The sequence below is a fragment of the Pholcus phalangioides genome, unplaced genomic scaffold (genome assembly GCF_987345545.1).
Source record: "Pholcus phalangioides strain wild (caught in Gottingen) unplaced genomic scaffold, Ppha-v1.0 ptg000024l_1, whole genome shotgun sequence".
NCBI lineage: Eukaryota > Metazoa > Arthropoda > Arachnida > Araneae > Pholcidae > Pholcus > Pholcus phalangioides.
The window spans coordinates 27,598,166-27,624,532 of record NW_028301616.1 but is presented as its reverse complement, the minus strand read 5'-3'; the positions used below and the strand labels follow the sequence as shown (position 1 = coordinate 27,624,532).

Sequence of the window (26,367 nt, the reverse complement as noted above, 5' to 3'; positions counted from 1 at the left end):
AATATTTTTATAGCATCAATTATACTATTAGAAAGTTACGACAAAAAAATTCGATTGGTCGATTAAAACTTTTTGACTAATCAGTTAGAAATGCGAATCGATTCCCAGCTCTAATCAAAGCGTTCCTTTGCTGCGATCTGTGTGACCATACTTTTGAAGGAAACATTTTTTCAGTTTTTTCAAAGTTTTTTCTTGAAAACTGTTGATTGAGGCGATTTTTTCTGCTTTTGTCTAATCATGGCGCCGTTGATTAATGCATTGGCACATTCAGTATGAAGCCTTTGCGATGCGGCGTGGTCGATACCGTCGAAATTAGATTTTCTCTTCCGTTTCCTGATTAAGCTTCCGTTCTTTCGCCAATTGTCTTCAGTTTTATCAGACTTTTTATTGATACTTGATACCTGAGCTTGAGAAATTCCATGCTTTTTGGCAATTTCAGTTTGAGTTTTTTGTTTGTTCTTTATTGCATTCAAATCTTTTAATTTGCTGCACAAACTCAAATCCTTTCTTTTAGCGTGAATTTTCATTGCACAAACCCATGGCGTTTGTGAAAGATTTTTTTAGATCTTCACTTCCATTTAAAAAAGTTCGTGGTCTGTATGGACATAACAGAGCACAAACATAAAATAATTAGATGTTTTCTTAGAAATAACTTGAAAAATACGAGGCTCCGTGTCTAGGTCTTTTATAAGTAGTAACTGGCCACACCACATACTTTCCATAATTTTCTAAGTTTTTGTTCATTACAAATACTATGTACGTAGTGGTTAATATGAAGGGTCGGGGAGAAAAGCGATGACAGTCTATTTTTTTGACGAAAATGATTTAATCGTGCCATTTGTTGGTTTATGAAGTGTACTATCTATATATAGAATGAGTAAGGGGGAATAACAATGATAGTCCTCCTAAAAACACATTCTAAAATAAGAACCCACAGGGAAGAACGATGATAGTCCCATTTGTTTTCTGTTTCACGAAAAAGAAGCAAATTGTGACGATCATCGTTTCCGCTCCGACCCTTCATATATTAACAGTTTTCGTGTCAGTCCCAATATTCCATTATATGAGGAAAATTTCTTGAAATTATCCAATTAAGCGGGGGAAATTTCAACATCGTTGTCTCTGTGAGAGAAATTTTGGTTTCAGAGGATTTTATCCGTATTAGCGGGTATCCGTTTATCCGTTACCCTTTTTAGCGACTGCATATCGTCGATATTATCTGGAACGGGTCGGAAAATTTAATTTCAACCATAATTTTTTTTCCCCGTCTATTCATCCTATTGTTAATAATATTTAAGAAGACAGCAAAAAATTATATCGAGAGAAACGAAAAGTTCCCAATTCTAAAATTAAAGACATCAAATTATACAAAATAAAAATGAGAAAGGAATAAGATAGAAACTATAATTGAAAGTGGTCGAAAAATAATGAAAGTTTGAAGTCAATTCAAACAAAAGGATTCATTTCATCAAATTTGTCTTATGATTATTTTTTTTCATTACAGAATTGAATTTTTTTTGCTCATTTTTTTTTCACTACCCATTAACCAGGTTTTTCTCTTTTATTGACTTACACTATATTTAAACCTTTTTTTTAAAGATACTATTCATTATCTTCGAGGGATTTTTTTCATTACGTCGTGTCTTTACTATCAATAGTATATATATTTTTTTTAGTCATTACGGAACTCAATGGAGAAGTGTTATTGAACTTGAATGGTTCGGAATACACTGAAGTCTCTGTTTTTTTGGTGAAGAAACTTGAAAGTTAATCTTGAAAGATAAAGAAACAAAGACTAAAGAAATCATGAGTTGTCTCGAAACCTATTGTTTAACCACTTTTTTTTTTGTTCGGCGGACTTCTTTTCAATTATTCATGCTTTTTTTTGTGACTTTTTTTTTGTGCCGTTTTTCTTCATTTGTGAATGTATTACGTGCTCCAGTAATTCATTTTGATCTTCGTACGCAAACATGGTGTGAATGACTTTTTATTTGAAATCGTATTAACTGTTTGTAATTGAATGAACTACGTGGATGAAGACATTTGAAGAATGGAAAAGAAAAAAAAATTTCAAATTCGATGAATTTTCCTGAATTCCATCTGGGAATTATTATTGGTTTAGTGATTATTTACGGTTGTTGCACCGTAATTTAATTTTAGTTTATTCCAACTGATGAGAAATTTACATTGCAATTTTTCAAAAAAGAACTTCATTTGTGTTTTTATTTTAAAATTTTCATGTCAGTCTGAAAGAAATTACGCTTTTTTAGCTCAAATTTAAAATAAGAAACCGAAATAATCGAACAGTATTTTGAGTAGCGTATTTGATAATAAAATTATTAAATACGTAAAAGATGTTTCAAACTTTTTTAAACAATGTAAATTAAAATATATAAATTTAAAAAAAAATGTTTTTATTTATTGTGAAATATGAAGTTAAAATTCTTATCAAAGTGCTTCCATTTTGAAAATTCTCTCGAGATCCCACCAGTGGAGGAAGTAGTCGCGACCCACATTTTGGGAACCATTGATTCACGAATTGGACAAGCTGAACGGACAGAAGTTTAGCCCTTTATAGCTCATCCCTGTGAAAACATATTGAAATTTTTTTTTCATAAAAAACGAACGCAAATTGGTGTTTCATATATTATATGAAGCACCAATTTATAAATATGCACCAATTAAAAATATGCTTAAGAATATATTATAAAGTTGTATAACAGAATAACAAGTCCAATTACAGGAGTATAAATCAACGAAATAATTACGATGAATCGTGGTCTATGATTCGAAGTCTAGATTGATATTGTAGCATCTCCTTAGCACGTCTGGACTTATAACCAAAGTCCCATTGGCGGCGGTCCGTCCGCATTCGTTAGATGTTACAAGTTGTAGTCGTGTAAACCGTACAACGACAAATCGATGCCATGTTTGCGTCACATGGAGCCCTGGTGTCCAAGTCAGTCAATGTTCGGACACCCGGGTGTTTTAGCTCGTTCTAGCCGATAGTTCTAACACGATTGAAACGTTTAAAAAGAAATACGATAAACATATTGGGATAAATCGAATTATTTATCGTAATCGTACCGTATCGAATTTTCATTAATCGTAATTTATTTTAAGGGGGTCGCATACATAAAAATATAAAGAAATCAGCTTTTTATACAGTCTCCCGTGTGCTAAAAATCTCAGTTATGTAAAGTTGTTGCCCTGTTTTCCCTGAGGCCAACAAAGAAAAAAGAAAGACTTTTAAATGCAATATCCACTGAGATATTTGTATTCAAAAATCGGGAAAAGTTGGGAAAGAACAAACATCATTGTCCATTAGTTTATGCTGTTCTTTCCTAATTCTTCTTCGCCTTTTGAAGTCAAATATTTCCACGAATATTGCACTTAGGAACGTGGAATGTTTTTTGTTGGCCTCAGGAAAAACCACTCTTTTATATCTCTGCGTTGAGACAGAGTGGCGGCGGGCCATGTTCTGGTTGGGGGGGGGGGGAAGCCTCAGGAAAAACAGGGCAATAACTTTCTAATTAGGTTTCCTGGCACACGGAGACAATATAAAAAAGTTAATTCCGTTATTTTTTACATTACGACATTTTAAGCAACGCAGTAATGCAATGTATCTTCTAAAGTCAACGGTTGCATTGATAGTTCTATGGGCAAACAATTTGAATCACTCTGTTCTGGTTTTGTTTACTGTAATTGGAAACTGTGCTAGCGTTTGATCATTTTTTTACTGTGATTGGCCATTGAAAACTTTTTGTCTCTAATTGGCGACTTGAGTTGCCTTCGACAGTTTTTGGCTGCATTGGCGACATTGCTTACCTTTGAAATCTTTTTGGTTGCAATTGGCCTTTGGCACTTTTTTAAATGTAACTGGCAACTTTACTTACATTCGGAAAAAATTTTGGCTGTAACTGGCAACATTAACCTTTAATTTTTTGCGAAAATTGGTGTGTTTTCCAGTATATTTATGAAGGAAATATGGTCAGATGTATGTATAGTATTGAATGTATTGATACTTTTCTACCGGAACATCTTTCGCGAGCCGGATGGAACTCATTGACGGGTCTCATTTGGCCCGCAGGCCAGAGGTTGCGCAACCAGGTTTAAGTGCATTTCGAAATATATTAGATACCATCCATCTCTTTCAATCAAAAGTCCCGACAAGACATCTTGAATAGAAAAATTACCGAAATCATCGACAGAAATTTTATGATTACACGGAATTGTTATCAGAATATCGTAATGAGTTTAATTATGTCTCTGTTGTATATGCATATTAGTTCCAATCTAATCAATCAATCCATTTACATTCTGAACAGTTACTTTGTATGACGTAAATCAATGACTTAAGGGCTGGGTGTTTCCACTCTTTTCTCAAGTCCGAGTTGAGCTTAAAACATTCACAAGAAACGACTTGTGTAACTTATGAGTAACAATTTTTCATTTCCTTCCCCCAAAGTCCGTCATTTTCGCCAGTTTTTTAAGTAATTCGTTCTTTGGAAGGCTTTTAGTAGGCCAACCATGTGACATGATAACTATATTTCTTCTTTTCTCCATTATTACTTGTTGTTATTTATTTATTATTATTTTGAATAAAACTGGTTGGCGCCGTGACCCACTGGCATACAAAACGAAAAAAAAAAAAAAAAAAACCACCAATGTATTCACAATGTTATCCCGCATAATAGCCAAAGAAGTGACTATTATGCTGAACATGTAATGAATGACGAAATACAGTAACACACATATATATATATGAGTCTTCTTTATCCATATTAACGCATACATATGTATATTTCTCCTTTCTTATTCCACGTAGAATGTATAATCATCGTCCATGTATACGATAATCTGAAAAGAAAAATTGTTTTAATAATTATTATAACAACCATCCATTATAATGAGAATGAACATTATAATGGTGAACATGTAAACATTTATCATAGTATGACAGAGCCATCTTCGATCCATATCATTGCATAAGAAAATTTACATGCACTCAATCAAAAGTTTCGAGCGTTTTTGGTGGGCGCATGTTTTAGCTGTCACCGTGTCTTTTCTTCCTATTATAATGAACATTACATGGCATCACAGGAAAAATCAAAAATCCTCCCAAGATGTTTAGTCTGGTTTTAAGTGTAATTCATGAATTTTGAATTTTTTTTTTTTTGAAGAAGTGCTAAATGTGGATAATGAAAAATTACATTTCAAGCGCATGATGTTATTATTACAGTCGATGCAGCGTATTACAGTCATGGATAATGTTATTATTCTCGCATTGTTTTTATTTTGTGAGGAACAGAACGGACCAATATCATGACATGGGAGATAATTCGTTTGTAGTTATCAGGACTTCGGATGATCTGATCAATTTCTTTTCCATCGAAAGTTTGTTTTTGCATTCCGAAGCCAAGGTTTAACCACAAATTTATTTTTTCCCTGTAAGTTATTGTTATCACGATGGAGAGAAGACTATGCTGGAGGCTACAAGGTTTTCTCCCTCTCTTGTTATAAATACTTTTCAGCATGGCCCTTGCTGAAATACTTCTTTACTTAATGTCGTAATATCAGTCCGTAGTATTCGTCCATGTACGTGTGGAGCCTCTTTTGCAATGGCCTTCCTATAGTGAAGCCGAGTGTTAGGCAAAAAATCCCTTTTCTTCAGTTCTTGATCAGATTCTTTCATTTGATCAGATTCAAATTTCTGTTACGAGAGTTTTTCTTAAGGGATCTATGAAACGTATTGCATACATTAAAAAAATATTGTAATTCGTGATATACATTATACAGTTTCATTCTAACGCCTCACGATAGCTGAATAATACAAATGTAATCACAAAAATTAGAAACTTTGCCTGGTTTTAATTTATATTTATAATTTATAACCAGTTGAATTTATTTGTTTTGAAAACGTGGCAATTTTTGTATAAATACAAATGTAGTATTTTAGCTCAAGAATGTCCCGTTTTCGAATAGAGTAAAAAAAATGGAATGATTGAGCATTTTGCAACCAATTATGTGGGAAGGAAAAACAGAGAAGTCCTGTTCGACCCGAGGGATCTATGGTCACTGTACTTGAAAACGGGACTTTTTCGGATATAGTTATCATTTGGTTATTGATATCAGATATCCCTAGTACCGATGCGATCACATTAAGCGGCATGGACTGTATTACTGTTTTTTCACTGAAGTGTAAATTGGCACCACGGTGCATATCAATAAAATACTTATTTACTTACGACTTCACTTACTTGCTGACGTGTACGAGAGGACGCTTCATCTGAATCAACAGACTTTTTCGCGAAATCTTAAATCTGGTACTTCATCTAAAAAGTTAGGATTGGAGCGGATGATGGTGTCTATAAGAGGAAAGAAAACCCAAGATTTTGATCTTTCAAAACTTAGCAGAGGTTCTAAACGTTTCTAAAAGTATAGCTTAGAAGTTATAGGTGAAATTAATAAGATGAAATTTGTTTGAAATTCTTCTGAAACAGCTTAAACGACAAATTTTAAGATAATTTTTCTTCGGTCACAAAACAGAAATGAGTGAGACTTTATCATATCCACCTTACTGACTACATCATCTGAATTTCATTTTCCATAGAAATTCCCTACCTGGAAAAATCCCTTGTAGCCTAAGTACCAACATGTAGATACTATCGAAAGCTTCAGAGATGGTTATATTTTGCCTCTGAACACACACAAATTAAACTCTAAAAGGACGAAAGTTTTTGCTCGTAGAAATGCTTAACCCTGAATTAATTACTATGAAAGTTGAAAGTTTCGTCGGCACTATACGCTTACAATAAAAATACCAATTGAAACGTATTGCATAATACATAACAATGAATATTTATTTCACCACGAAAAAAGCCATAATTCATTTTATACATTGCATAGGTAGCATTTCGTAAAAGCTTTCTTTTACTGCAATTACACAAAAGTGTAATGCAATAAACACAGGGGTGAAACATCTAATCAACATATTCAGAAAACTAGTTGTCCGATATTTATGTAGTTGTCTGATAATCATAAAGTAGTTATACGGCCTTCATACTTCACAATACAAACACTCAACAACGTATGTATGGTTGTTGAAAAATTAGTTTAAAGTACCGTCAGTGTGAAAAGGTTAAAGGCGTGTGGGAAGAATAGAGTAAACTTTGAAAGTAGAAGTAAAATCTTAAATCTCTTCCCTTTGCCTATAAAGTTAATAAAACAGGGCTCAAAATTTTGAGAGGACATACTGATATACATCAGCGTTTCTCAACCTTTCTGAAGACAAGGACCAGTAAAATGTCTGAAACAATTTGACGGACCACTTGTGGCTTATATTCCTGTTATTTTCGTTATCAAGATTTTTTTTATACGTCATAAAGATTTTTTTTTAAATCAGGAATACACACACACAGCGTTTTCATAATACAAAAATCATATGATAATTATGTCAAAAATTATAAATATTCATCTCGCATATTTGTGACGTTTAATATTTTGTCCGCAATTCTTTTGGAATTTTAATTACGATTGGTGAATGTGACTACTTCTGTCGTAAGTCCATGGCAATTGGTGATGTCCCGTATTTTACGGATTATTATTTAAGATTCCAGTTAACCGAATTTTATTTTTTTCTATAAAATAGTCATCATTTGGAAATATTTTTTTCGTGAAATACATTTTTGTTTACTGGGATTTTTAGCAGCTCTTCATTTCCACACCTTCAGTAGTTTTAGCAGCAATTTAATGGAATAAATTGAATTTTTGGTAAAATTTAGCCGTATTTAAGATCGCAATTTCTTGCATTCTTCTCGATGATGTATGGTCAACCTAAGTATGAAGGTAAAATTCATTTGAACTGATATGGATATTACTAATATCAATTACAACGGGTGAATGATTTTGCAAGTGTGTCCGTGGACTACCAATGGTATCGTTATGGACTACCTCTAGTCCACGGTTCATATAGATAATATGAGATAACATTTCAATAAAGTTTGATATCTGAAAGTTTGTTTCCTCGAAATTTTCTTTTTCCTCAGTTCTTTAAACTGTATTTTTGTCGATTTGTTTAGGATAAACTATGATTTGTATAAGAGATTCCCAAACGCTTCACGTTCGCGGCATAATTCGAATAACATCAGTATTTTTTGAACACTTCGTGTTACCACTGCCCAATTTCGATACAACTTGGAGTTGGGGTGCTTCCAAGTTGTATTTTTAACCGACCTTGACTACTTTCAATCCTTTTTATAATTATATAATTTAATCCCTTGAATAACTCACGGTACAGTGTTCTGAAATCACTGGTCTTTGCAGATTAATTTTTTTATCGGACAAAATATATAACAATAACGGTTATTAACAATCTATAATTGATTGTAAAGTTATAGCATATTTTTGTAAATTATCAAATTAAACATATGAATAATTCTTCTTGATTATTGCTATTCGATTTCATAATCTAAATTTCTATTCTCATTTCTAATTTAAAACTATATTATGTAATTATTCTTATTTATTTTGAAAATTATGTAAAGATACTGTGCACTTAATTTAATTAGCAAATCATTTTGTGTTACAACTACTTGAGTGGCTACTGTGTATTTAATTGCTGTAAGACCATAGAAGATGCCTTTACTTGAATATGACATCCAAATTTTTCATTTAGACTTTAAATAAGACACATGTATATTTCAATTTAATATTTTAAATGAAGATTAAAATAATCAAAGTTTTATTGTAAAGAGAGAATTATTGTAAACAATTCACGTTTTGAACTTTCATCCCACCAATAAACATGGTTTAGTTCTTTTCAAATTCATTTTTATTTTTAATTTATACAATGTATTTAATTTTTTAGTTTACATTTATTACAGATTTCTGTACTTATTTAATCTCTTGCAGGGTTTTCCTTTGTCTATGATTTTTTTTATCCCACTGTCTTTTAACTTTCAAAAACAATATAAGGACACACAGACATAGAATTTTGAATAAAAGAAAAACTTTGAATGATATACATGAATACTTTTCATAGAAACACGTATAATATCTATTCACTATTTACATATTCAATACACCGTAACCGGATTCCATATTCACCATATTCCGAATTAAGCCGCGAACGTGAAGCGTTTGGGAATCAAATCTTATACAAATCATAGTTCATCCTAAACAAATCGACAAAAATACAGTTTAAAGAACTGAGGTAGGAATAATGAAAAAAAAAAGAAAATTTCGAGGAAACAAACTTTCAGATATCAAACTTTATTGAAATGTTATCTCATATTATCTATATAATCGTTTCTCAACGTATGATCCGTGGACTAGAGGTAGTCCATAACGATACCATTGGTAGTCCACGCAAACACTTGCAAAATCATTCACCCGTTGTAACTGATATTAGTAATATCCATATGGGTTCAAATGAATTATACCTTCATACTTAGGTTCACCATACATCATCGAGAAGAATGCAGGAAATTGCGATCTCATATAACTAATCTGTATTACTACTGATTAGTAATGATCATTTCAAGTTTTGAGTTGGTGCACGATCTGGGCTTTTCATGCTTTCCTATAGAAAAAATCGTCTGCCTTTAAAGCACATTTAAAAAATTTTCTTTTCAGTTTAGGCACTACATTTTTTTTTTCTTAAATTCTGTGGATATTTTTTTATGCAACTGAACGAGATTTTTTATGGATTTTTTAAATATTGGTATTTTTTCAAATATCAACTCTATGAAACTTTTTAAAAGATGGCAAAAATTTATCCACCCTTTACCGTTATAAAATATTTCTCTAAACATTTATGGTATGAAATCCTCTTTTTATAGGGCATGCAACACCTCAGTGCCACACGAAGTATCAAGACGTTTGAATGAGTAGTGTTCGAAAAAATGTTCCTTATGTGACCCAAAAAAACTTAGTTTTGAGGAAAAAAAAACGTTATTCTTATATAAAACCTTAGCATAAATAATGCTTACCAGCAATTTACATTAAAATATTTTTTAAAAAAATCTGGTGCAGGCAGAAACTCAAACGCAGTTAGACGCAAAAAAAAGATTAAAAATTAGTATTTAAAAATTTGAAAATGGAAAAATGAATTTTGGTAAATTTTCATGCATTAACCCCCTTAAATAAGAAAATGAATAAATCCTCTATGGTCCGGTGTATATTTGAATATACATGGCAAAAAATTATTGGAAATAAAATTCAAATTTAAAACCAAGGCTGGACGAATCCCAGGTGCGCAATTTCACCAAAGCGACTAAAAAATTGGTATTGCGCCTAAAATTTCCTTTGCGTAGTTTCGAAATTGTAGGAGGAGAGAAATTCGAAAATACGCAAGTGCAAAATGTTTTAAGTTTATATCAGAATATCTACCAACATGAAAAGGGGTCACTATGCCCAGAAAAGTTAAAAGAAGCATTATTTTGGACCTTTTTCTTTGAGTAAAACTTTTTTTGGCACCTAGATTTATATATATATATATAAATAAATAAACCGTTAAACTTTGCTAAGACCGGTATTATCCTATAAAGGATTTTTTTTGACATGGATATTTTACAAAAATTTTGTTTTTTTTACATTTATTTTACAAATCATCTTTCAAAACATTGAAAAGGAAACTTTGACAAAGCTCGTCTTTATAAAAGCTGACCATTACGCTATTATATTTCTTTGTAAAACTACTTTGACAAAGATCTTTATTAAAATAACTTTTATAGAGTAACACCGGCCTAAGCAAGATTGTATGTCTACAGATAACAGTGAAATAAAGGAAAGTGTATATTTTCACCTTAACTAAATCAATATAAGCAATTAACATATCCGTTCTAATAATTTAAATTGGTTAGAATGGATGTTATTTAATTTCACTATTATCTTTGTCTATACATAACAGTGAAATGACGGAAAGTGTATTATTTCAGATTAACTAACCATTGTAAGTAATTAAAATATCCATTCTAATCAGTTAAATTCCTTTTGTGATAAATTGTCACTGCTAAAAATATGTTGAAAGCATCAATTTAAACTCATATTTGTAAACAAAAAAAAACATTTTCTATGTGTTTTTATGGGGGGAACCGTAGAGGTTAAAGTATTTATTATGGCCGATTTCGTAATAAAATAACTTAGTTTTCTTGTAAAGAAGAATAAAAATCGAAACTCTGTCTGTTTCATATCAATCTTTATTTTTAATTTTCATACAGAATCCGTTTCCCTTTGTAAGAAACCGAAAAATCCATTATAATGATACGATTTCAAAAATTGATACCATGATGATTTTCGATAAAGAAAAATTACTTCCGTCCATCATCAAATCGTGATAAATACAATTATATGTTTCGTGGTTATCGAAATATCGCATCTATTTCACACACACACAGTATATGTATATATATATATATATACACAGTATTTTTTAACGGATCGAACACACACAAGTTCATCACGATGAGCCATTTACCGAAGTAAACAAAAAAGAAAGAACTGTATAAAAGAACTTTTCACTGCCATTTCCATTTTTTTTTTCCCGCGAGTACGTACCTTTCTTTTTACCTCTCCCATTTGCTTCCTTCCTTAACTATGACCGTGACCGTTAGTTGGTTGGGTTTTCTTCCGGTTAAGGTTATTGCACCTTAGCCAAAGCTAGATAGCTAGTAGTAGGTATAATAATACAGTATAACAGCCGTTGCACAGCTAGTTTGGCTGGCTGTTTGGGGGGGAAAAAAAGTGAGAGGGGTGGAATCACTTGTTATACAGTCAGGTCCTCACGTTTTTATACATTTTTTTTTTTTGTTGCCTATGATTTGACAAGTTGAATCTTTTCGCCCGATCTTCCTCTCGTGGTTCTTTTTTTTTGGCTATTGTTTGATACTTTGACGTCACTGTACTGATCGTGTCCAATTTGCTGTGTTGTTTCTAGTTCTTCTTATATGTTATCGAGTTTAGAAACAAGAATGTGTAGCTGGGATGACGTAGAATGTGGGATTGGTAGAATAAGAAATGAAACAAAAAAAAAAACTCGCGAGAGAGGAAGGCGTCGTTATCCGTCAAGGCCGTCAGGATGTGTGACGCAATGTGGATGCGAAAAGTCACGGGTTTTCATTCAATCACAGTTCGTTGACCTCACATGAGTAGCGTCCGTGGTTCAGGATTCACTGGTATTTCATTTATTTGTTATTATTATTTTTGGAATCTTCTAGAACATTTTTGTTTTCTGAAAAAGGTAAAGAAAGAAAAATGTCCCTTTCCCCCATTTCTTCGTCTTTTATAAATTTTTGCGCGTGGAAACACGCGGATAACAAAAATTATTATTACTATATATATAATTCTAAGCGAAGTTCAAACTTGATCATCCGGGACAAATGTTTAAGATGAATTTAGAACTTATAATGAGATATAGAAATGACAGAAATAGCCTCTTTAATAAAAAAATATATGGTGGACATTCAAAAAAATGCCGTAGTTCGTTAAATCGATATTTTCAAACTTCACGTGAGTAGCGTCCGTGGCTTAGGATTCACCGGTATTCTATTTATTTTATTGGTTATTATTTTTTTGCAACCTTTCAGAACATTTTTGTTTTCCGAAAAATCTGAAGAAAATGTTCATTTCCTCATTTTTCTTGTCATAAATGTTTCTCTCATGCATAAGAAAAACTTTCGCATATTTTTTGTATAATTCCAATAATCAAAGTTCGAACTTAATCATCCAAGACATTTTTAAGGTAAATTTATAATATTTAATGACTTAGAAAATGACAGAAATACCATAACTTCTCTATAATGTGACAAAAATTTTACGAAAACGTCAAAATTCCTCGAACTGGTTTTTGTGGTATATTAATTGGTGCCTCACATGAGTAGCGTCCATGCTTCAAGAATCACTGGTATTTTATTTATTTATTATTTTTGTATAATCTTCAAGATCAGTTTTGTTTTCTGAAAGAGGTAAAGAAAGGTGTTCATTTTTCCCAATTTTTTTCTTATATAAATTTTTCTGCGTGAAGCGTAGATAAGAAAAACTATTTTACAGTAAAACCCTTTTAAATCGGGCAGGCATAATTCTAAGTAAGAAAAGTGGTGGTTCAGTATTGTGGACATTCTGTGATATGGGATTATGGCCCGTGTCCACAGCCCGATATAGGGAGGTGTCCAAACTGACAGCTTTTACTGTATTTGTGTATAGTTCTAGAGCCAATCATTGGTTCAAATTTCACCGTTCCGGAGGATTTTATTTATACGTCATGATTTAGAAATTTTATGTGTAATAAAAAATAATGATATGGGTTGGAAATTTCAGAATTCTCTAAATTAGTATCTTCAAACCCCACACGAATGGCGTCCGTGGTTCATTTTCCACGATCATTTAATTACTCATTATTGTGTGGAGTGTTCGAGAACATTTTCTTTTCTAAAAAGGTTCAAAGAAAATGTTAATTTCTTCCTATTTTTTTTTCCTGTCTTATATAAATGTTTTCCGGGTAAAGCAGATGACAAAAATTATTTCTATATATCATATTTTTAACGCGTATAAGGAACTCTACCTTTTGCCGAAAATTGATACATAGCAGTATTATAGATATATCTAATCAACTTTTTTCAAAATTTTAAGCCCAAAAAATCAGGGGGGTTCCTTATACACGTTAAAATACGGTAATTCTAATCACAGTACTCACTTAATCATCCGTGAAATTTTCATTTGAGGTAAATTTAGCTCATTATAAAAATGATTTAGAAGTTAGAGAATTATCATTTTTTCTTTAAAAAAAAAAGCGGGGTGTTTACAAAATCGTCATAATTTGCCAATCAATACTGATTTGAAAATAAGTACTTTAAAAACCTCAATATGACTATCCGTGATTCAGGATTCACTGGTTTATTTATTATTTTCCGGAATCTTCTAGATCATTTTCTCTCTTCCAAAAAGGTAAAGAAAAATAAATGTTAATTTCCTCCATATATCATTTTGTCTTTTATAGTTTTTTTAGAGTGAAGCACAGATAAGCAAAACTATTGTGTATGATGAATATATAATTGTAATCGAATTTCAAACTTAATCATGCTAACCATTTTATTGTAAATGATAAATGTCCATAATCATAAAATACCTCAACAAATAAGAGCACTGATGTGATTCTTCATTTTTCAATATTGCATTTTTGAATTGCAATATTGCATATTGCCATATTAGGTTTTCTTAAGAGCAGCATGCGACTAGCATTCTAAAATAAAAAATATAGTTTGCATATATTTCCAGGAGTTCCCAAGATATCATTTCTAGATGTCCCTGATGCATGGATGGAAGCGACATGTATATGTCATTGCTAATGTCCGGAGTCTGGCCGCTTCGTAAATCTACGAAGACTCTCCCATACTCCAGACATTGACAACATGCATAAAACTGTGAAATTGAAAGTCACCGCTGATGTTTTTCTTGTTCATGGGAACCACTATCAGCATTGTATGGTAGGAATGGTTTATGGACATCCTTTTCTCAGCCACCTCGTTGGGCATTTTGCCTGTTGTGGCGTTGTATTTGTATTCGAAGTAACTGTTCTTTAACTGGGTAATTAATATCGCCCCTATAATACTCTCTAGGTTTTTAGAGAAATGCTATAAAAATCTAACTACGTCTTTCTTCAGTTTCGTAACTTAATTAAGAAATTTTTGTTGCCTTTTTAAAATCAACTACCTTATCAACCAACGAAGTTTGACTACAGAATGTCAATGAATGGAAGAGGTGGCAATTCGTGTAGTACGTATTACGTGTATGTTGATCGGTAGGTACAGAAGCTTGAATGAGTTGCTGCTGGTGGGCGCATGGGTTCATTAGCTGCTTCTGGCACACCTATGCTTTTTTTTTCATTCTTCCATATAACTTATTAATTACACTCAACTCGTTGTACGTGTTTCCCTCCCTTCAAGAGGAATGCATTTGATAACATTCAATTTCAATGTCAGCGGGTGTTTAATATAAATCGTTACCTTCCGGCTTTCAGGGAAAAGGTTTATATTCCCACACTCACAATATGAATTCTGCACCATTTGCTACGCCCATTGCATTACAGAGATTCATGCACCAAATTTTTCTATTTTCAAGATTTGACGCTGGTTTTTATAAGGAAAGAATTTCGAATTATTAACTGCAGTCATCCCTCAGTTTACGAACTTAATTCGATCCTGGAGTCCGTTCGTAAACCGAAATAATTTTTCACATAGAAATCAATGCAAATTGAATTAATCCGTTCAATGAGTTAATTCCACGTGTGGGACTCCGAAAATTTCTAGTGTGAACTGTTACAACAGCTCCTATGCATAACCTAACCAATGGTCATCATCAAACCAGTACTGAAAAAATTACCACAATTCGAAAGAGATGAAATGCAAACGGAATGAAAAAACGATGCTGGGGCAAAATCTGATTGCCTGATCTGATTGAGTATGAATCATTTATAATCTCAGTGTCAAAGCCCTCAAAATCACAGTTTGCATCACTATCTGGCCACAAGATATACTCCAAGCCAATTTGATGATTCTCCGTAAGACACTCGCTGCTAAGCTTCGCAAATAAGAACTGTGCAATGTAGGACGAAAAAGTAATGTTTCTAGAAGTTACTAACAGTAGTTCTATGTAAGACATTATTGAGAAACATCTTTGAAACTGTTATTTACTCCAGGGCTTCGTAAAGTTTGAAAACGACCTTCTGATTAATGGGCAGTATAAGAGGAAATGTATTTGATGACGGGAATTTTACTCTGGTGAAATATAGTTCTTCAAACGAATTCTGTCGAAAAAAATATTGTAAATCTCAGACTTCTGAAATATGTTTCCTTGAAGATTTAGCTCACTTTGCGTGTTCGTAAACCGAATTTTTCGCAAATCGAGATGTTCGTAAACCGAGGGTTTACTGTATTTGTAAAGCATGTTTTTCTTTCGATTGTTTCGACACTATTTTTAGTTATATCAGATCAGACATTTTGAGTCATTGAAATATCCTATTCACTTACTGCACTGAGTTTACTTGAGTTTGTGATTTTAGCTGAAGTGGTGTATGAATATCATTTTTGTTGCTATAATTCACGTTGACCTTTTCATGTGTTTTTCACATTGACTTCGCCGGACCTTTTCCCTGTACGCACAACTGGGTCTGAAAGGGTTATGATTGTGAATAAAAGTATTCAATTCACATATTTGTTATGATTAAAATCCGGAAGTTCGGGCAAAATGCCATATATGCCTTTTTTTGCGTATTTCCAAACTTTTTTTTTTGTTGTAAAAATGCCGTTTTTTGAAATTTTCCCGCCATAAATGTCTATTTCGATATATTTTATGTTTATTAGTGAATTTTAGAGGTCCCATGGGGGGCATTCAAGTATTACGTCAGCATCGAGGGGGGGGGGAGGGGAGTTTGAAGGTCGCTTACGTCATCAACCACTTTTTTTTGAAGATATGAAATATTCTACGCTGCTGACGGGGGGGGGGGGGGAGGGGGTTAAAAATGACTGAAAATCTGCTTACGTAATACTTGAATGGCCCCTTATTCTGTAGAAATTCAAAAGAATTTTCATGTTTAAAATCTCTCTCTCTCTCTCTTGTACCGTTGGTACGAATCAAGGGTCTCAATCGATTGCCATCAAAATGGAAGGGTATGTGTGTAGGTGATGGAGGTGAAATTTCGAAACTTTCCAATTGCCAGAGAAGAAATAAATTACAAATGTCCTCTGTGCAGTTGACTTGAAACATTAATTTCTGAATTGATGCATATCACAGGAACTTTATTCTTTATTTTTTCGAAAAAATTTATGTTTCAAGTTATTCTTCTGATAAAATTTATTAAAATTAAGTCCGAAACTCAATCATGAAAAAATATGATGCAGTCAAAATCTTCATGATTGAGTGGTTAATATATTTTAATGTTATTTTAGAAAATCTAATTCCGTTTCGAGACAGTTTAAGTTTCGGTTTTGTGCCTGTCAAAATTAGTTTCTTTGTTTTAGCGTCATCTATCTTTGAGTTTGTATACTATTCTCTAATTTTACACGTATAAATTTAAAGGTCGTTTTTTATATATTCACTTTCTGTTTTTTTATCCGAGAAATCAATTTCTCAATAATTTGTAAAATAATTGATTATTTTGGAGAGTTGTGCTCACGTATAAAATAATCGGATACAGTGAAACGTTAATACGATTCTTCTCCTGTGTCTTAATGTGCAATAGCCGCGTATTTCGTAGTGTTTATTTTGTGCTTCGAATGTGTGTAGGAACCAAAAATGCGGAGGTGGGGAAGGAAGACAAATCTGTTGCTAGAGGCATGTAAAAATTCTGACAGGGAATACATTTTTTTATACGCCAATACGTTCGCATGACTTCAACAGAGACGGGTGGGAGCTGACAGGGCTGTAGCACTAAAGCTCATGGTATTGTGATTTCATTCTTTTACATCATAAATAAATGCATTGCAAATAACCGTGACAAGTTGTTTTAGATATGTAAAAATCATCCCCCAGAATTTAAGAGATTTTTTTTTTTTTAATCCATGCAAACCGAATGCAAAGCTCAATATTTAAAAAAATTTGAGAGAAACATAAGTCGTTATTATAAAATGTTTTTTTTTTTTTAAATAATTCCATATGAAAACGTTTTACATAATTATTCTTTAGTTCCAGCTTGTAATGTTTATGCCGGTGAGAAAATTATATATTAAGTACCTCCGACCTAATCTTGAAGGATCCCAAACACTTTTTTGGCGTAATAATGTCAACTTAGCTAATAATGCAGCTATTATTATCTATTATTGAAAAAGTAGATTCAGTGAGTGCAGTCAATTTATTTGCCAATTTTCGGATCTTTAATATCGCAGCTTTTAGTTACTTTTCCTTTCATTGATTATAAATGTCCTTTTTTTGTGCCTATTTAAAGAATTTTTAGTCTTTTCTTTTTACTGCCTATTTTGAACATATTTTGTGCCTAAACTTTCGGGCTCTAGTTATGATCAACGGTTTTTCTTTTGTTAAATTGATTTTAATTTGCACTAGTCCTTAATTTCCCTCCTATTGACGATTTGTTTTTTAAATTTTCAACCATAATTCTAAAGTTTTGAATTTTTAGCCATTATCGGAAAGTTTTTGAAATTTCAGCCATAATTGACAATGTTTTCCCCGTTTAGAATCTTGTTTGGGGAGACTTGTCAATGCCCCGTATTTTTCTCGATGAAATATGGTCATACGAACCACCATTGCTACACATCATCCAAATCTTGCCTCTTGTAACTAAGCTGTTTATATTTCTTCGGAAGAAGAAAAGACATTGCGATTTCAAATACGCGAAAATACGGGACATAGCCAACTATCTCCAAAAATGATGCTAAACGTAAGCAAAGTTGTCAACTATTGTATAAATCACAAAATTCGCCGATGGCTTGAAATGAAGAATTTCAGTGGATAGAAATGAATTTCGCGAAATAAAATGTTCAAAACGTGACAAAGTATGTGAAACGAATATTCTTATTCATAGTTGTAATTATCATGGTGTAACTTATGAGTAGAAAAATAATTTAATTCTTGATTTCCATAAATCAAAGAAGCAACGAAGCCTAATAATTCCAACGAATAATAATTTCCAACGAAGTCTACTCGAATAAAAATTCAAGTAGGCTTCGTTGAAAATATGTTAAAAAACTGGAAATTTTCACAAAAAAAAGTTGGGATGATCGATATTACGTGAGAATACGGCAATACCGGTAAGTACGGGACGTATGGTCACCCATCAGTAATCAAGAGTATCCCGAAGAAAGCTTTGAAAAAGGGTGATCGAAATCGTGCAAGTACCTTGCATAATTTCCCAGCATTTGAGAGCTTTGTGAACGCCTTAACGTTAACAGTATGAAAACGATTTGGAGCTTGAATATAGGTCGAATTATAATTAACATTTTCGAACATAAAAGTAAGGTTGATCTGACCAAAAGAAATGTTTCAATGTTTCAAAGATCGGTCTATGGATGTAGGGCTTTATGATGAATCGACTTAAGTCTGTTTGAAGCAGTAAATGCATAAATGCTCACGATTTCAGTTGTGTAAGCTCTCGAGTATATAAGGTCAAATCCCCCTTAGGCAAAAAACAATTTCATTTAAAGTCAAGGAACAACAGCAAATGCAAAAACGAGAAAGAAACATAAAAACTGTTACACTCATGTTACGCGTCATCCATGATGATAGAAAAAAAATTAAAAACTTGTTTCAACCGGGGGCTTACGAAACCTCTTTCCTCTTGAGGCCCCATCATCATCATCATCATCATCATGGAAAGCTTGGCTTCTCTCATTTGTGGGCCCTTTTTCCTCCACTTATATGACAAGCAAGAAGACTTGAATTCGACGCCTTCATCAAAAATCATGAAAGCTGCAGAAAAAGAGAAAATAATGATAATAATAAATAACTTTTTTTTTTTCAACTTCATTTTTTTTTTTCACCAAAGAAGAAAAATTGAGAAAAATCTAGGTAACCTGAATAGGCATAAAACGGCGCCCGTGCTTGGTTCCCGCCTTCACTTTCTCTGGCGTTATTACATAGCCTGTAGCGTAATAAATAAATAAATAAATAACACATATAACTGATGACGCCTGACTCTTTCTTTCGGTTTTAAAATCGGCTCAATTTTAGTTGTTTTTTCTTAAGCCAAGCTTTTTGGCCGTGAAGTGTATTTATTTCACGTAAAATTTGGTCTATTTGTTTTTGTATGTCATTTTCGTCCGTTAATTTGGACTGGAAATTCCAGCCTGCATACCGTAGCGGATGTTATTATATATTTTATTTATTTTTTGGTCTTGGAATTTCGTTTCATGGCTTATTTAACTAATGCTCAATGTTCTATTCTATTTATTTGGTCGTTAAGTCGTCTTTTTCGGAGCAGATTTTTTTGGAATAGAAGTCTACATAATATTGAGTCTGAACTAGAAGATAAAGATGTTTGGACTTCCACGAATATCTGTTATTTTTTTATGTCCCTTGAGAATTAATTTTTAAATTTTTTAGGTTTTTCTAAAATCGTTTTTGTTGCGAACATTTAAAGCGAAATTTGTCCTTATTCATTGGGATACGCAAACCTTCTCAGCTTTTATTTGGATACGCGAATTTCCTGCACATTCACAGGCATAAGCGAACCATCTTCGCATTAGTTGGGATATGTGAACCTCCTTCGCGCATTCATTAGGATAAGTGAGCCTCACTCTAATTTTATCGGGATACGTGAGCCTCCTCCACATTCACCGGGATACGCGAATCTCCTCCACATTTGTTAGGATAAGCAAACCTCTTCCACATTCATTGGGATACACGAATTTCCTTCGCATTAATCGGGATAAGCAAACCATCTCCGCATTTATTTTTATACGTGAACCTCTTCCGCATTCATTGAGATACGCGAACCTCCTCAGCATTCATTGGGATAAGCGAGCTATCTCCTCATTTATTGGGATAGGTGAACCCTCCCTGCATTCATCAGGATAAGGTAGCTTCACTTTCAATCACTGGAATATGCGAACCTCTTCGCATTCACTTGGATACGCGAACCTTCTCTACATTTGTTGGAAAAAGCGAATATCCTGCACATTCATTGGGATAAGCAAAAAACCATCTCCACATTCATTGGGATAAGCAAAAAACCATCTCCACATTCATTGGGATAAGCAAAAAACCATCTCCACATTTATTGGGGTAAATGAATCTCCTCCACGTTAATTGAGATAGACGAACCTCCTCTGCATTCATTGGGATACTTGAAGCTCCTACGTATTTATAGGAGTATGCAACCCTTCTCCACGTTTAGGAATAAGTGGACCGCCTTCTCATTTACTGGAATACGTGAACTTCCTAATCATGCATTGGGAACATCGTCCACATTTCTGAAGATAAGCAAGCCTCGTGTACATTTTTAAGTTAGCATTCTACGCATTTCAGGGCAGTAGTCATGTCTTCTACGAGCTTGTATGGATATGCAAGTGCCCTACGCATTTCTAGGGGATACTTGAAGTATGGAATTCTAAATATCTCCGCTCGATCTCGAGGTAATTAATTCAACATGCTGCTAAAGCATCATGACATACTTGTTAGGGGCCTTATACTACTACTTTCATCTTCAAAATATCTCGCAGCACCTTTTGACCGATCCTATGGCTCACCGTTTGGGAATCTATGATCATAGTTATTTTATGAGCTATATAACTTTTGTGGGTGCGTATGAATGGAAGGGAGAAAATTATCTGTGTGGAAGAAAAAATGGGTAAATACTGTTCTTTGAACTAATGGGATCTCGATCTCAGCGAAGGAATTTCTAACTTGACGCGTAAATACATTAGCCATTGTTATTAACTTGTCATTGGTTCGTTAATTATACTTTGATTTGTTGCTTTTTCATGTTGTCCAACTGAGAAATGAAGTTTTTGTTTAAGCTCTATAGGTGTGGGTAATTATAGCGTATTAACTGGTCCTTTGCCTCATTGCCTCTTTCTCTTGTGCCTGAGCAACAGGTGCAGCCCGTGTAACCTACTTACCGGATTACTGAGTATTAACAATTATTTATCGACGCATTAACTGTATTTTAGAACCGATACAACTCGAGATTAAATGAGTTATTTATCTCATGATCTTTTTTCTCTTTCGTATCCATTGGTCACTGTCACCGGAAAGATCTTAAATTAACAGCAGTTTATCCCGTGAGAGAAACTGAGATTTCTCATTATAACCTGCGTTTTATTTTTTGCTCATTGGAAGTTTGGGGTTCTTGAATAAATTTCTATTTAATAAGAACAGAGGAGTACGCAGAATATGTCGATCTTTGTAGGGGGTTGCTAGGTAGGGATGGGACGAATAGTGATTTGGCTGAACAACCGAATGCTGAATATTCGGCTAATGTTTTGGCCGAATACCCCCCCCCCCCCACAAAAAAAAAAAAAAAATTCGGCAGCCGCCGACTATATCAATTTTCTTAAAGTTCATCACAATTGTAAATAAAATTAGGGTTTTTAATAGAAAAGAAAATTATTGGTAATTTTAAATGATTGATATTGAATTCTAATTATACGATTTATTATTTAAATAAATATTACAAAACTGGTAATTGAAAGATTTGTATCGCCATGATACTGACAATCAAATTAAACGAAAATGTACTTATTTCAATATTACTTACAGAATCAATTTCATTCTTCAACACTTGTTACCAATTTTACATCTGATGATTGAGAAAATGCGAACCATTATTTACTCTCAACTAGCAATTCATCATAAAATTTACGGCTTTTTATCTTCTTATTTTTCTTCTTTAGATGTTTTTTTTTTACCCCCTTTGCTTCTTTCAGTAGCTCAATACGTATATTTTGTCTAGGTACATCCATGATTTAGTGAACTTGCACATAATTCATGCTCACTTCCACCTTATTGCTGCAGGATTATATTTTCTGTTTCATGTTTTACTTGCCCTAGAAATTCACCCTGACACAACCTCTCACAACCAATACAGAAAGGGGTATACATCACACAATAATATATAATCAGTAAATTTGTAACTTATCGGGGAAATTCCAATTCATATAATTTTTTTAAAATTAGTTCGATGCACTAAGATTTACATGAATATTCGGCCGAATACCTAAGCATTATTCGGCCAAACCGAATATTCTCCAAAAGGGCAGAATAGGCCGAATACCGATTAGCAGACGAATATTCGTCTCAGCTCTAGTGGTATATTGAGTTACTAACTTTCAAAAAGCATTTAAAATCAACAAAAATGGATTGAAATTAGCATTTAAAGTTATTTCCTTTCCGATATTTTTATTTATTTTTACAAAAAAATGAATAAATATTTTTAATTTTTGATTGTCATAGGAGTAGTGGCTTGCTACCCTCTCCCATGAATCCCTAAAATCCTTATTGTTGTCAAGAAATTCGCAAATAACATCTTTGAAACTCATCTAAGAATCTTATTCAAAATCACTACCTAAAATTTGATTTTTTTTGAAAATTTATTCCCCATGTTTTTCAATCGAAAAGAAAATCTATATTTTTAAGAGATTTATTAAAATGTACTGTGTAAATTTTTCAGTAATTAATAAATGGAATCTGAATAATAACAAAAGTTATACTACTGCTAGTTATCCGTACATGCACCTCATACACATTCAAATTTTATGTTATGTTACTATCATGTGGAAAGTCTACCTGCTCTCTATGGAGAGACATTTTTCAAATGGGGGAGAATGGCTCTCAGGCCGGGGTGCATATTCACAATTCTTACACTCTTAGCAACACAAGAGGCATTATCACGCAGGTGATTGGTTACTACGAGCAAGAAAGATAGCAAGACGTCACGAGGGGCGGAGCTTTTGGCGAAACCGAATTTCGTCAAATAACTCGCTATGCGCTTTTTAGTTGACGCTACAAAAACTAATAAAATAATTATGAAAATAATAATACAATATAATATAATTTAATTAATATAATATAATTTAATTAATATAATATAATTTAATTAATATAATATAATTTAATTAATATAATATAATTTAATTAATATAATATAATTTAATTAATATAATATAATTTAACCCTTTTTGAAATTCATAAAATAAAACAATGAAATTTGAGTAACCGAAAAAACCGCCTGAAACCACGTGCGAAAATAAAACGATAGAGAGAAAAAAAAAAAAAACAACAACGCTCAACTTCGCCAAATTTGAATTTCGCCAAGTATTTCACTATGAGTGACTTAATGATTCATCACCAACTTCGACCAATCACGATGAGCGAAATTTCTATAATGTTGCCAGAAAAGTAGGATTTGTTTATACACGGCCGGAGGAGTGAGGGTGTTTTGAGCGAACCCGGGGGGAGGAGGGTGAATGTTCACCTCCACCCTTCCGCCTATGCCAAATGTATTACAATTTTTCCACTGAACAGTGGGGGGAGAGATAATCCTACAATTTTCGGCAAAGGGCAAGGTAAGGAAAACAGAAAGAGGTGTGCCATTGAAAAATCAGCATTACGAAATATTTAGACTTAAATGAAAAGTTTTCAAAAAGGCGAGATATCTCGTCTCCACTGAGTGGGTTAATATTGATCTGTAATAAATTTGAATGAATCTGATACACAGGAAAAGGATTGATTTACCAACTAGATCGTGACATACGATACATTCGCGTAATAGAAATGCTTACCAAGGCCCAAGGATGCACGTATAAACGAAAAAAATAAATTATAAATTATTTCCCACATATATATTTCACCCGAAAAGAAAAAATAAATTACAAAGTAAACAAACCAGAGAAGAAATCGTTCTCATTATAATCAACATAAGTGAGAGCGCCACAATAATAATAATAATAATAATAATAAAATGTTATATGTTGAAACGAGGTCCGTTAGAGCCCCGGTCCGTAAAAGGGCGGATGGGAGCGAATGAAATGTCGGTCCGACCCAGATTCCCGAGTTGGACGTGCTCAGCACTGAATAAGTATGTTCAGGTTGCATTTCCTGCCCATGAGGCAGCAATTGAATATCAGCGAAAAAAGGGTTAAATTGCACTTTCTCTCTTTTTAATGGTTTTTTTCCCCCCGCTAGTTTTTATTATTATTATTATTATTTATATAATTAATCGCAGAGTGGTCGCGTCTCGCATATCAATCAGTCTTTGAGGCTGGGAGGTTCTTGAATTTTTTTCCCCCTCTTGTATTATTATTGAAGTTTTAGGTTACAACGAGTTACATTCTTGAAACAACCAGTTGCTCAAAATTCCGAAGACGTTTTGATCTTTAAAATAACTGTACATATACAGCTATCACGTGTGTTTGTTCCTTTTTTTTGTTAATAAATAAATAAGAGCTAATTTGTGGTCAGTGATGGGTGTTGTGAGGTTACCGTTCAATTGACAATATATCAGCCAATCAGATTCAATTAGTTTTTTTAATGCAACTTTTTCAGCTTCATTTAAAAGAAAACACCAAAGCAATCTAAGGGTGTTGATGGAGCCCCAGCTTTAGAAACATGTATATTTTAAAAGCCACATGGAAATATATAGCGGTGATTCTGAACCGTACATGACCGGGTAATTCAAGGGTACGCGAAAATTAATCAGTAATGGAGAGGTAAAGAAGCAAAAAATGAAATAATCTAAATGTTATATAGTATATAGCACAATATTTTTAGGCCAACAGAAAAGGGGGGAAGGTGCGCAAGCTTTCTATGTATTTCTAGAGATAAGCAAGTCGTGTGTATGTATGTGTGTGTGTGTGTGTAGTACGCATAACTTTTAAGCAGTCTTACGGGTGCATAATCTCTCGCATATCTTTCGAATTTATCTAGTGAAACGCAAACCTCCTACGCATTTCAAGAGTATACTTCTAATACAAATACAACGCCACCAGGCAAAATGCCCAACGAGGTGGCTGAGATAAGCCCATAACTAATATGGATATAAGCATTCTATGCATTTCTAGTAGGGCAAGTAAGTCTCGTACGCATGCCTAGGGCAGAGCAAAACTCGTATGCTTTCCTAGGTGTAAGCAAGCCTCCTACGCATTTCTAATGATACGTAAGCCTTCTACGCATTCCTAATAATACAAATACAACACCACAACAGGCAAAATGCCCAGCGAGGTGGCTACGTGAGCCTTCCACGCATTTCTCAGGATACGTAAGGTAAGCCTCCTGCTTTCCGAGGATACGGTGCTTTCGCCTACGTAACTCCAGAGACACAGAAGTATGCATGTTCAGGGAACAAGCAAGCCTCTTACGCATTTTCAGGGGGATTCACCTACGTGTTGAGAAGCAAGCCTCGTACGTATTTCTAGAGATTTGTCTGGGAATAAGCATGCCTCGTACGCATTTGAGAAGGTAAACGATGAACTCATTTAACGCATTTATTTTGGAGGGGGGAAGGGGTGTTGTCACGTATAATGCACTCTTCTCATCCTTTTTTTAGGGGTACACAAGCTTTCTACGCCTTTCCACGGGGGTGCTTGAACCGTAGAAGGTTGCGAACCACTGATACAGAGCATTCGTTACATAATCGAATAGGGCTTTATTTATTAGAAGTTCGTAGAAGCCTCCGTGCAATAGAACTGTAGTCCCCTGAGGAAATGTTTTTCAAGTGTTTTGCCTACAATTGCATAGTTATCTTCAGGAGCGAAGGGAGTGGATGTCAACCGTAGATGTCGACGAAACGTTCGGGGGAAATATCTTGACCAAGGCAGCTCCTAGTGATAATACCAAGCCGTGAAATCTTATATTCTTTTAATTTAACAAATGTCCATTCAGTAATTGCCTCAGCATCTTAATCATTCTTAATTTCTTGTACTT

At 33.5% G+C, this 26,367-nt stretch overlaps 1 protein-coding gene across 2 annotated transcripts in view; it reads left to right on the top strand.

Moving 5' to 3' along the window:
- Window positions 1–26,367, top strand: part of LOC149069121 (ecdysone-induced protein 78C-like) — a 129,104-nt gene that overhangs the window by 65,324 nt on the left and 37,413 nt on the right. The gene's annotated exons all lie outside the window — the stretch shown is intronic.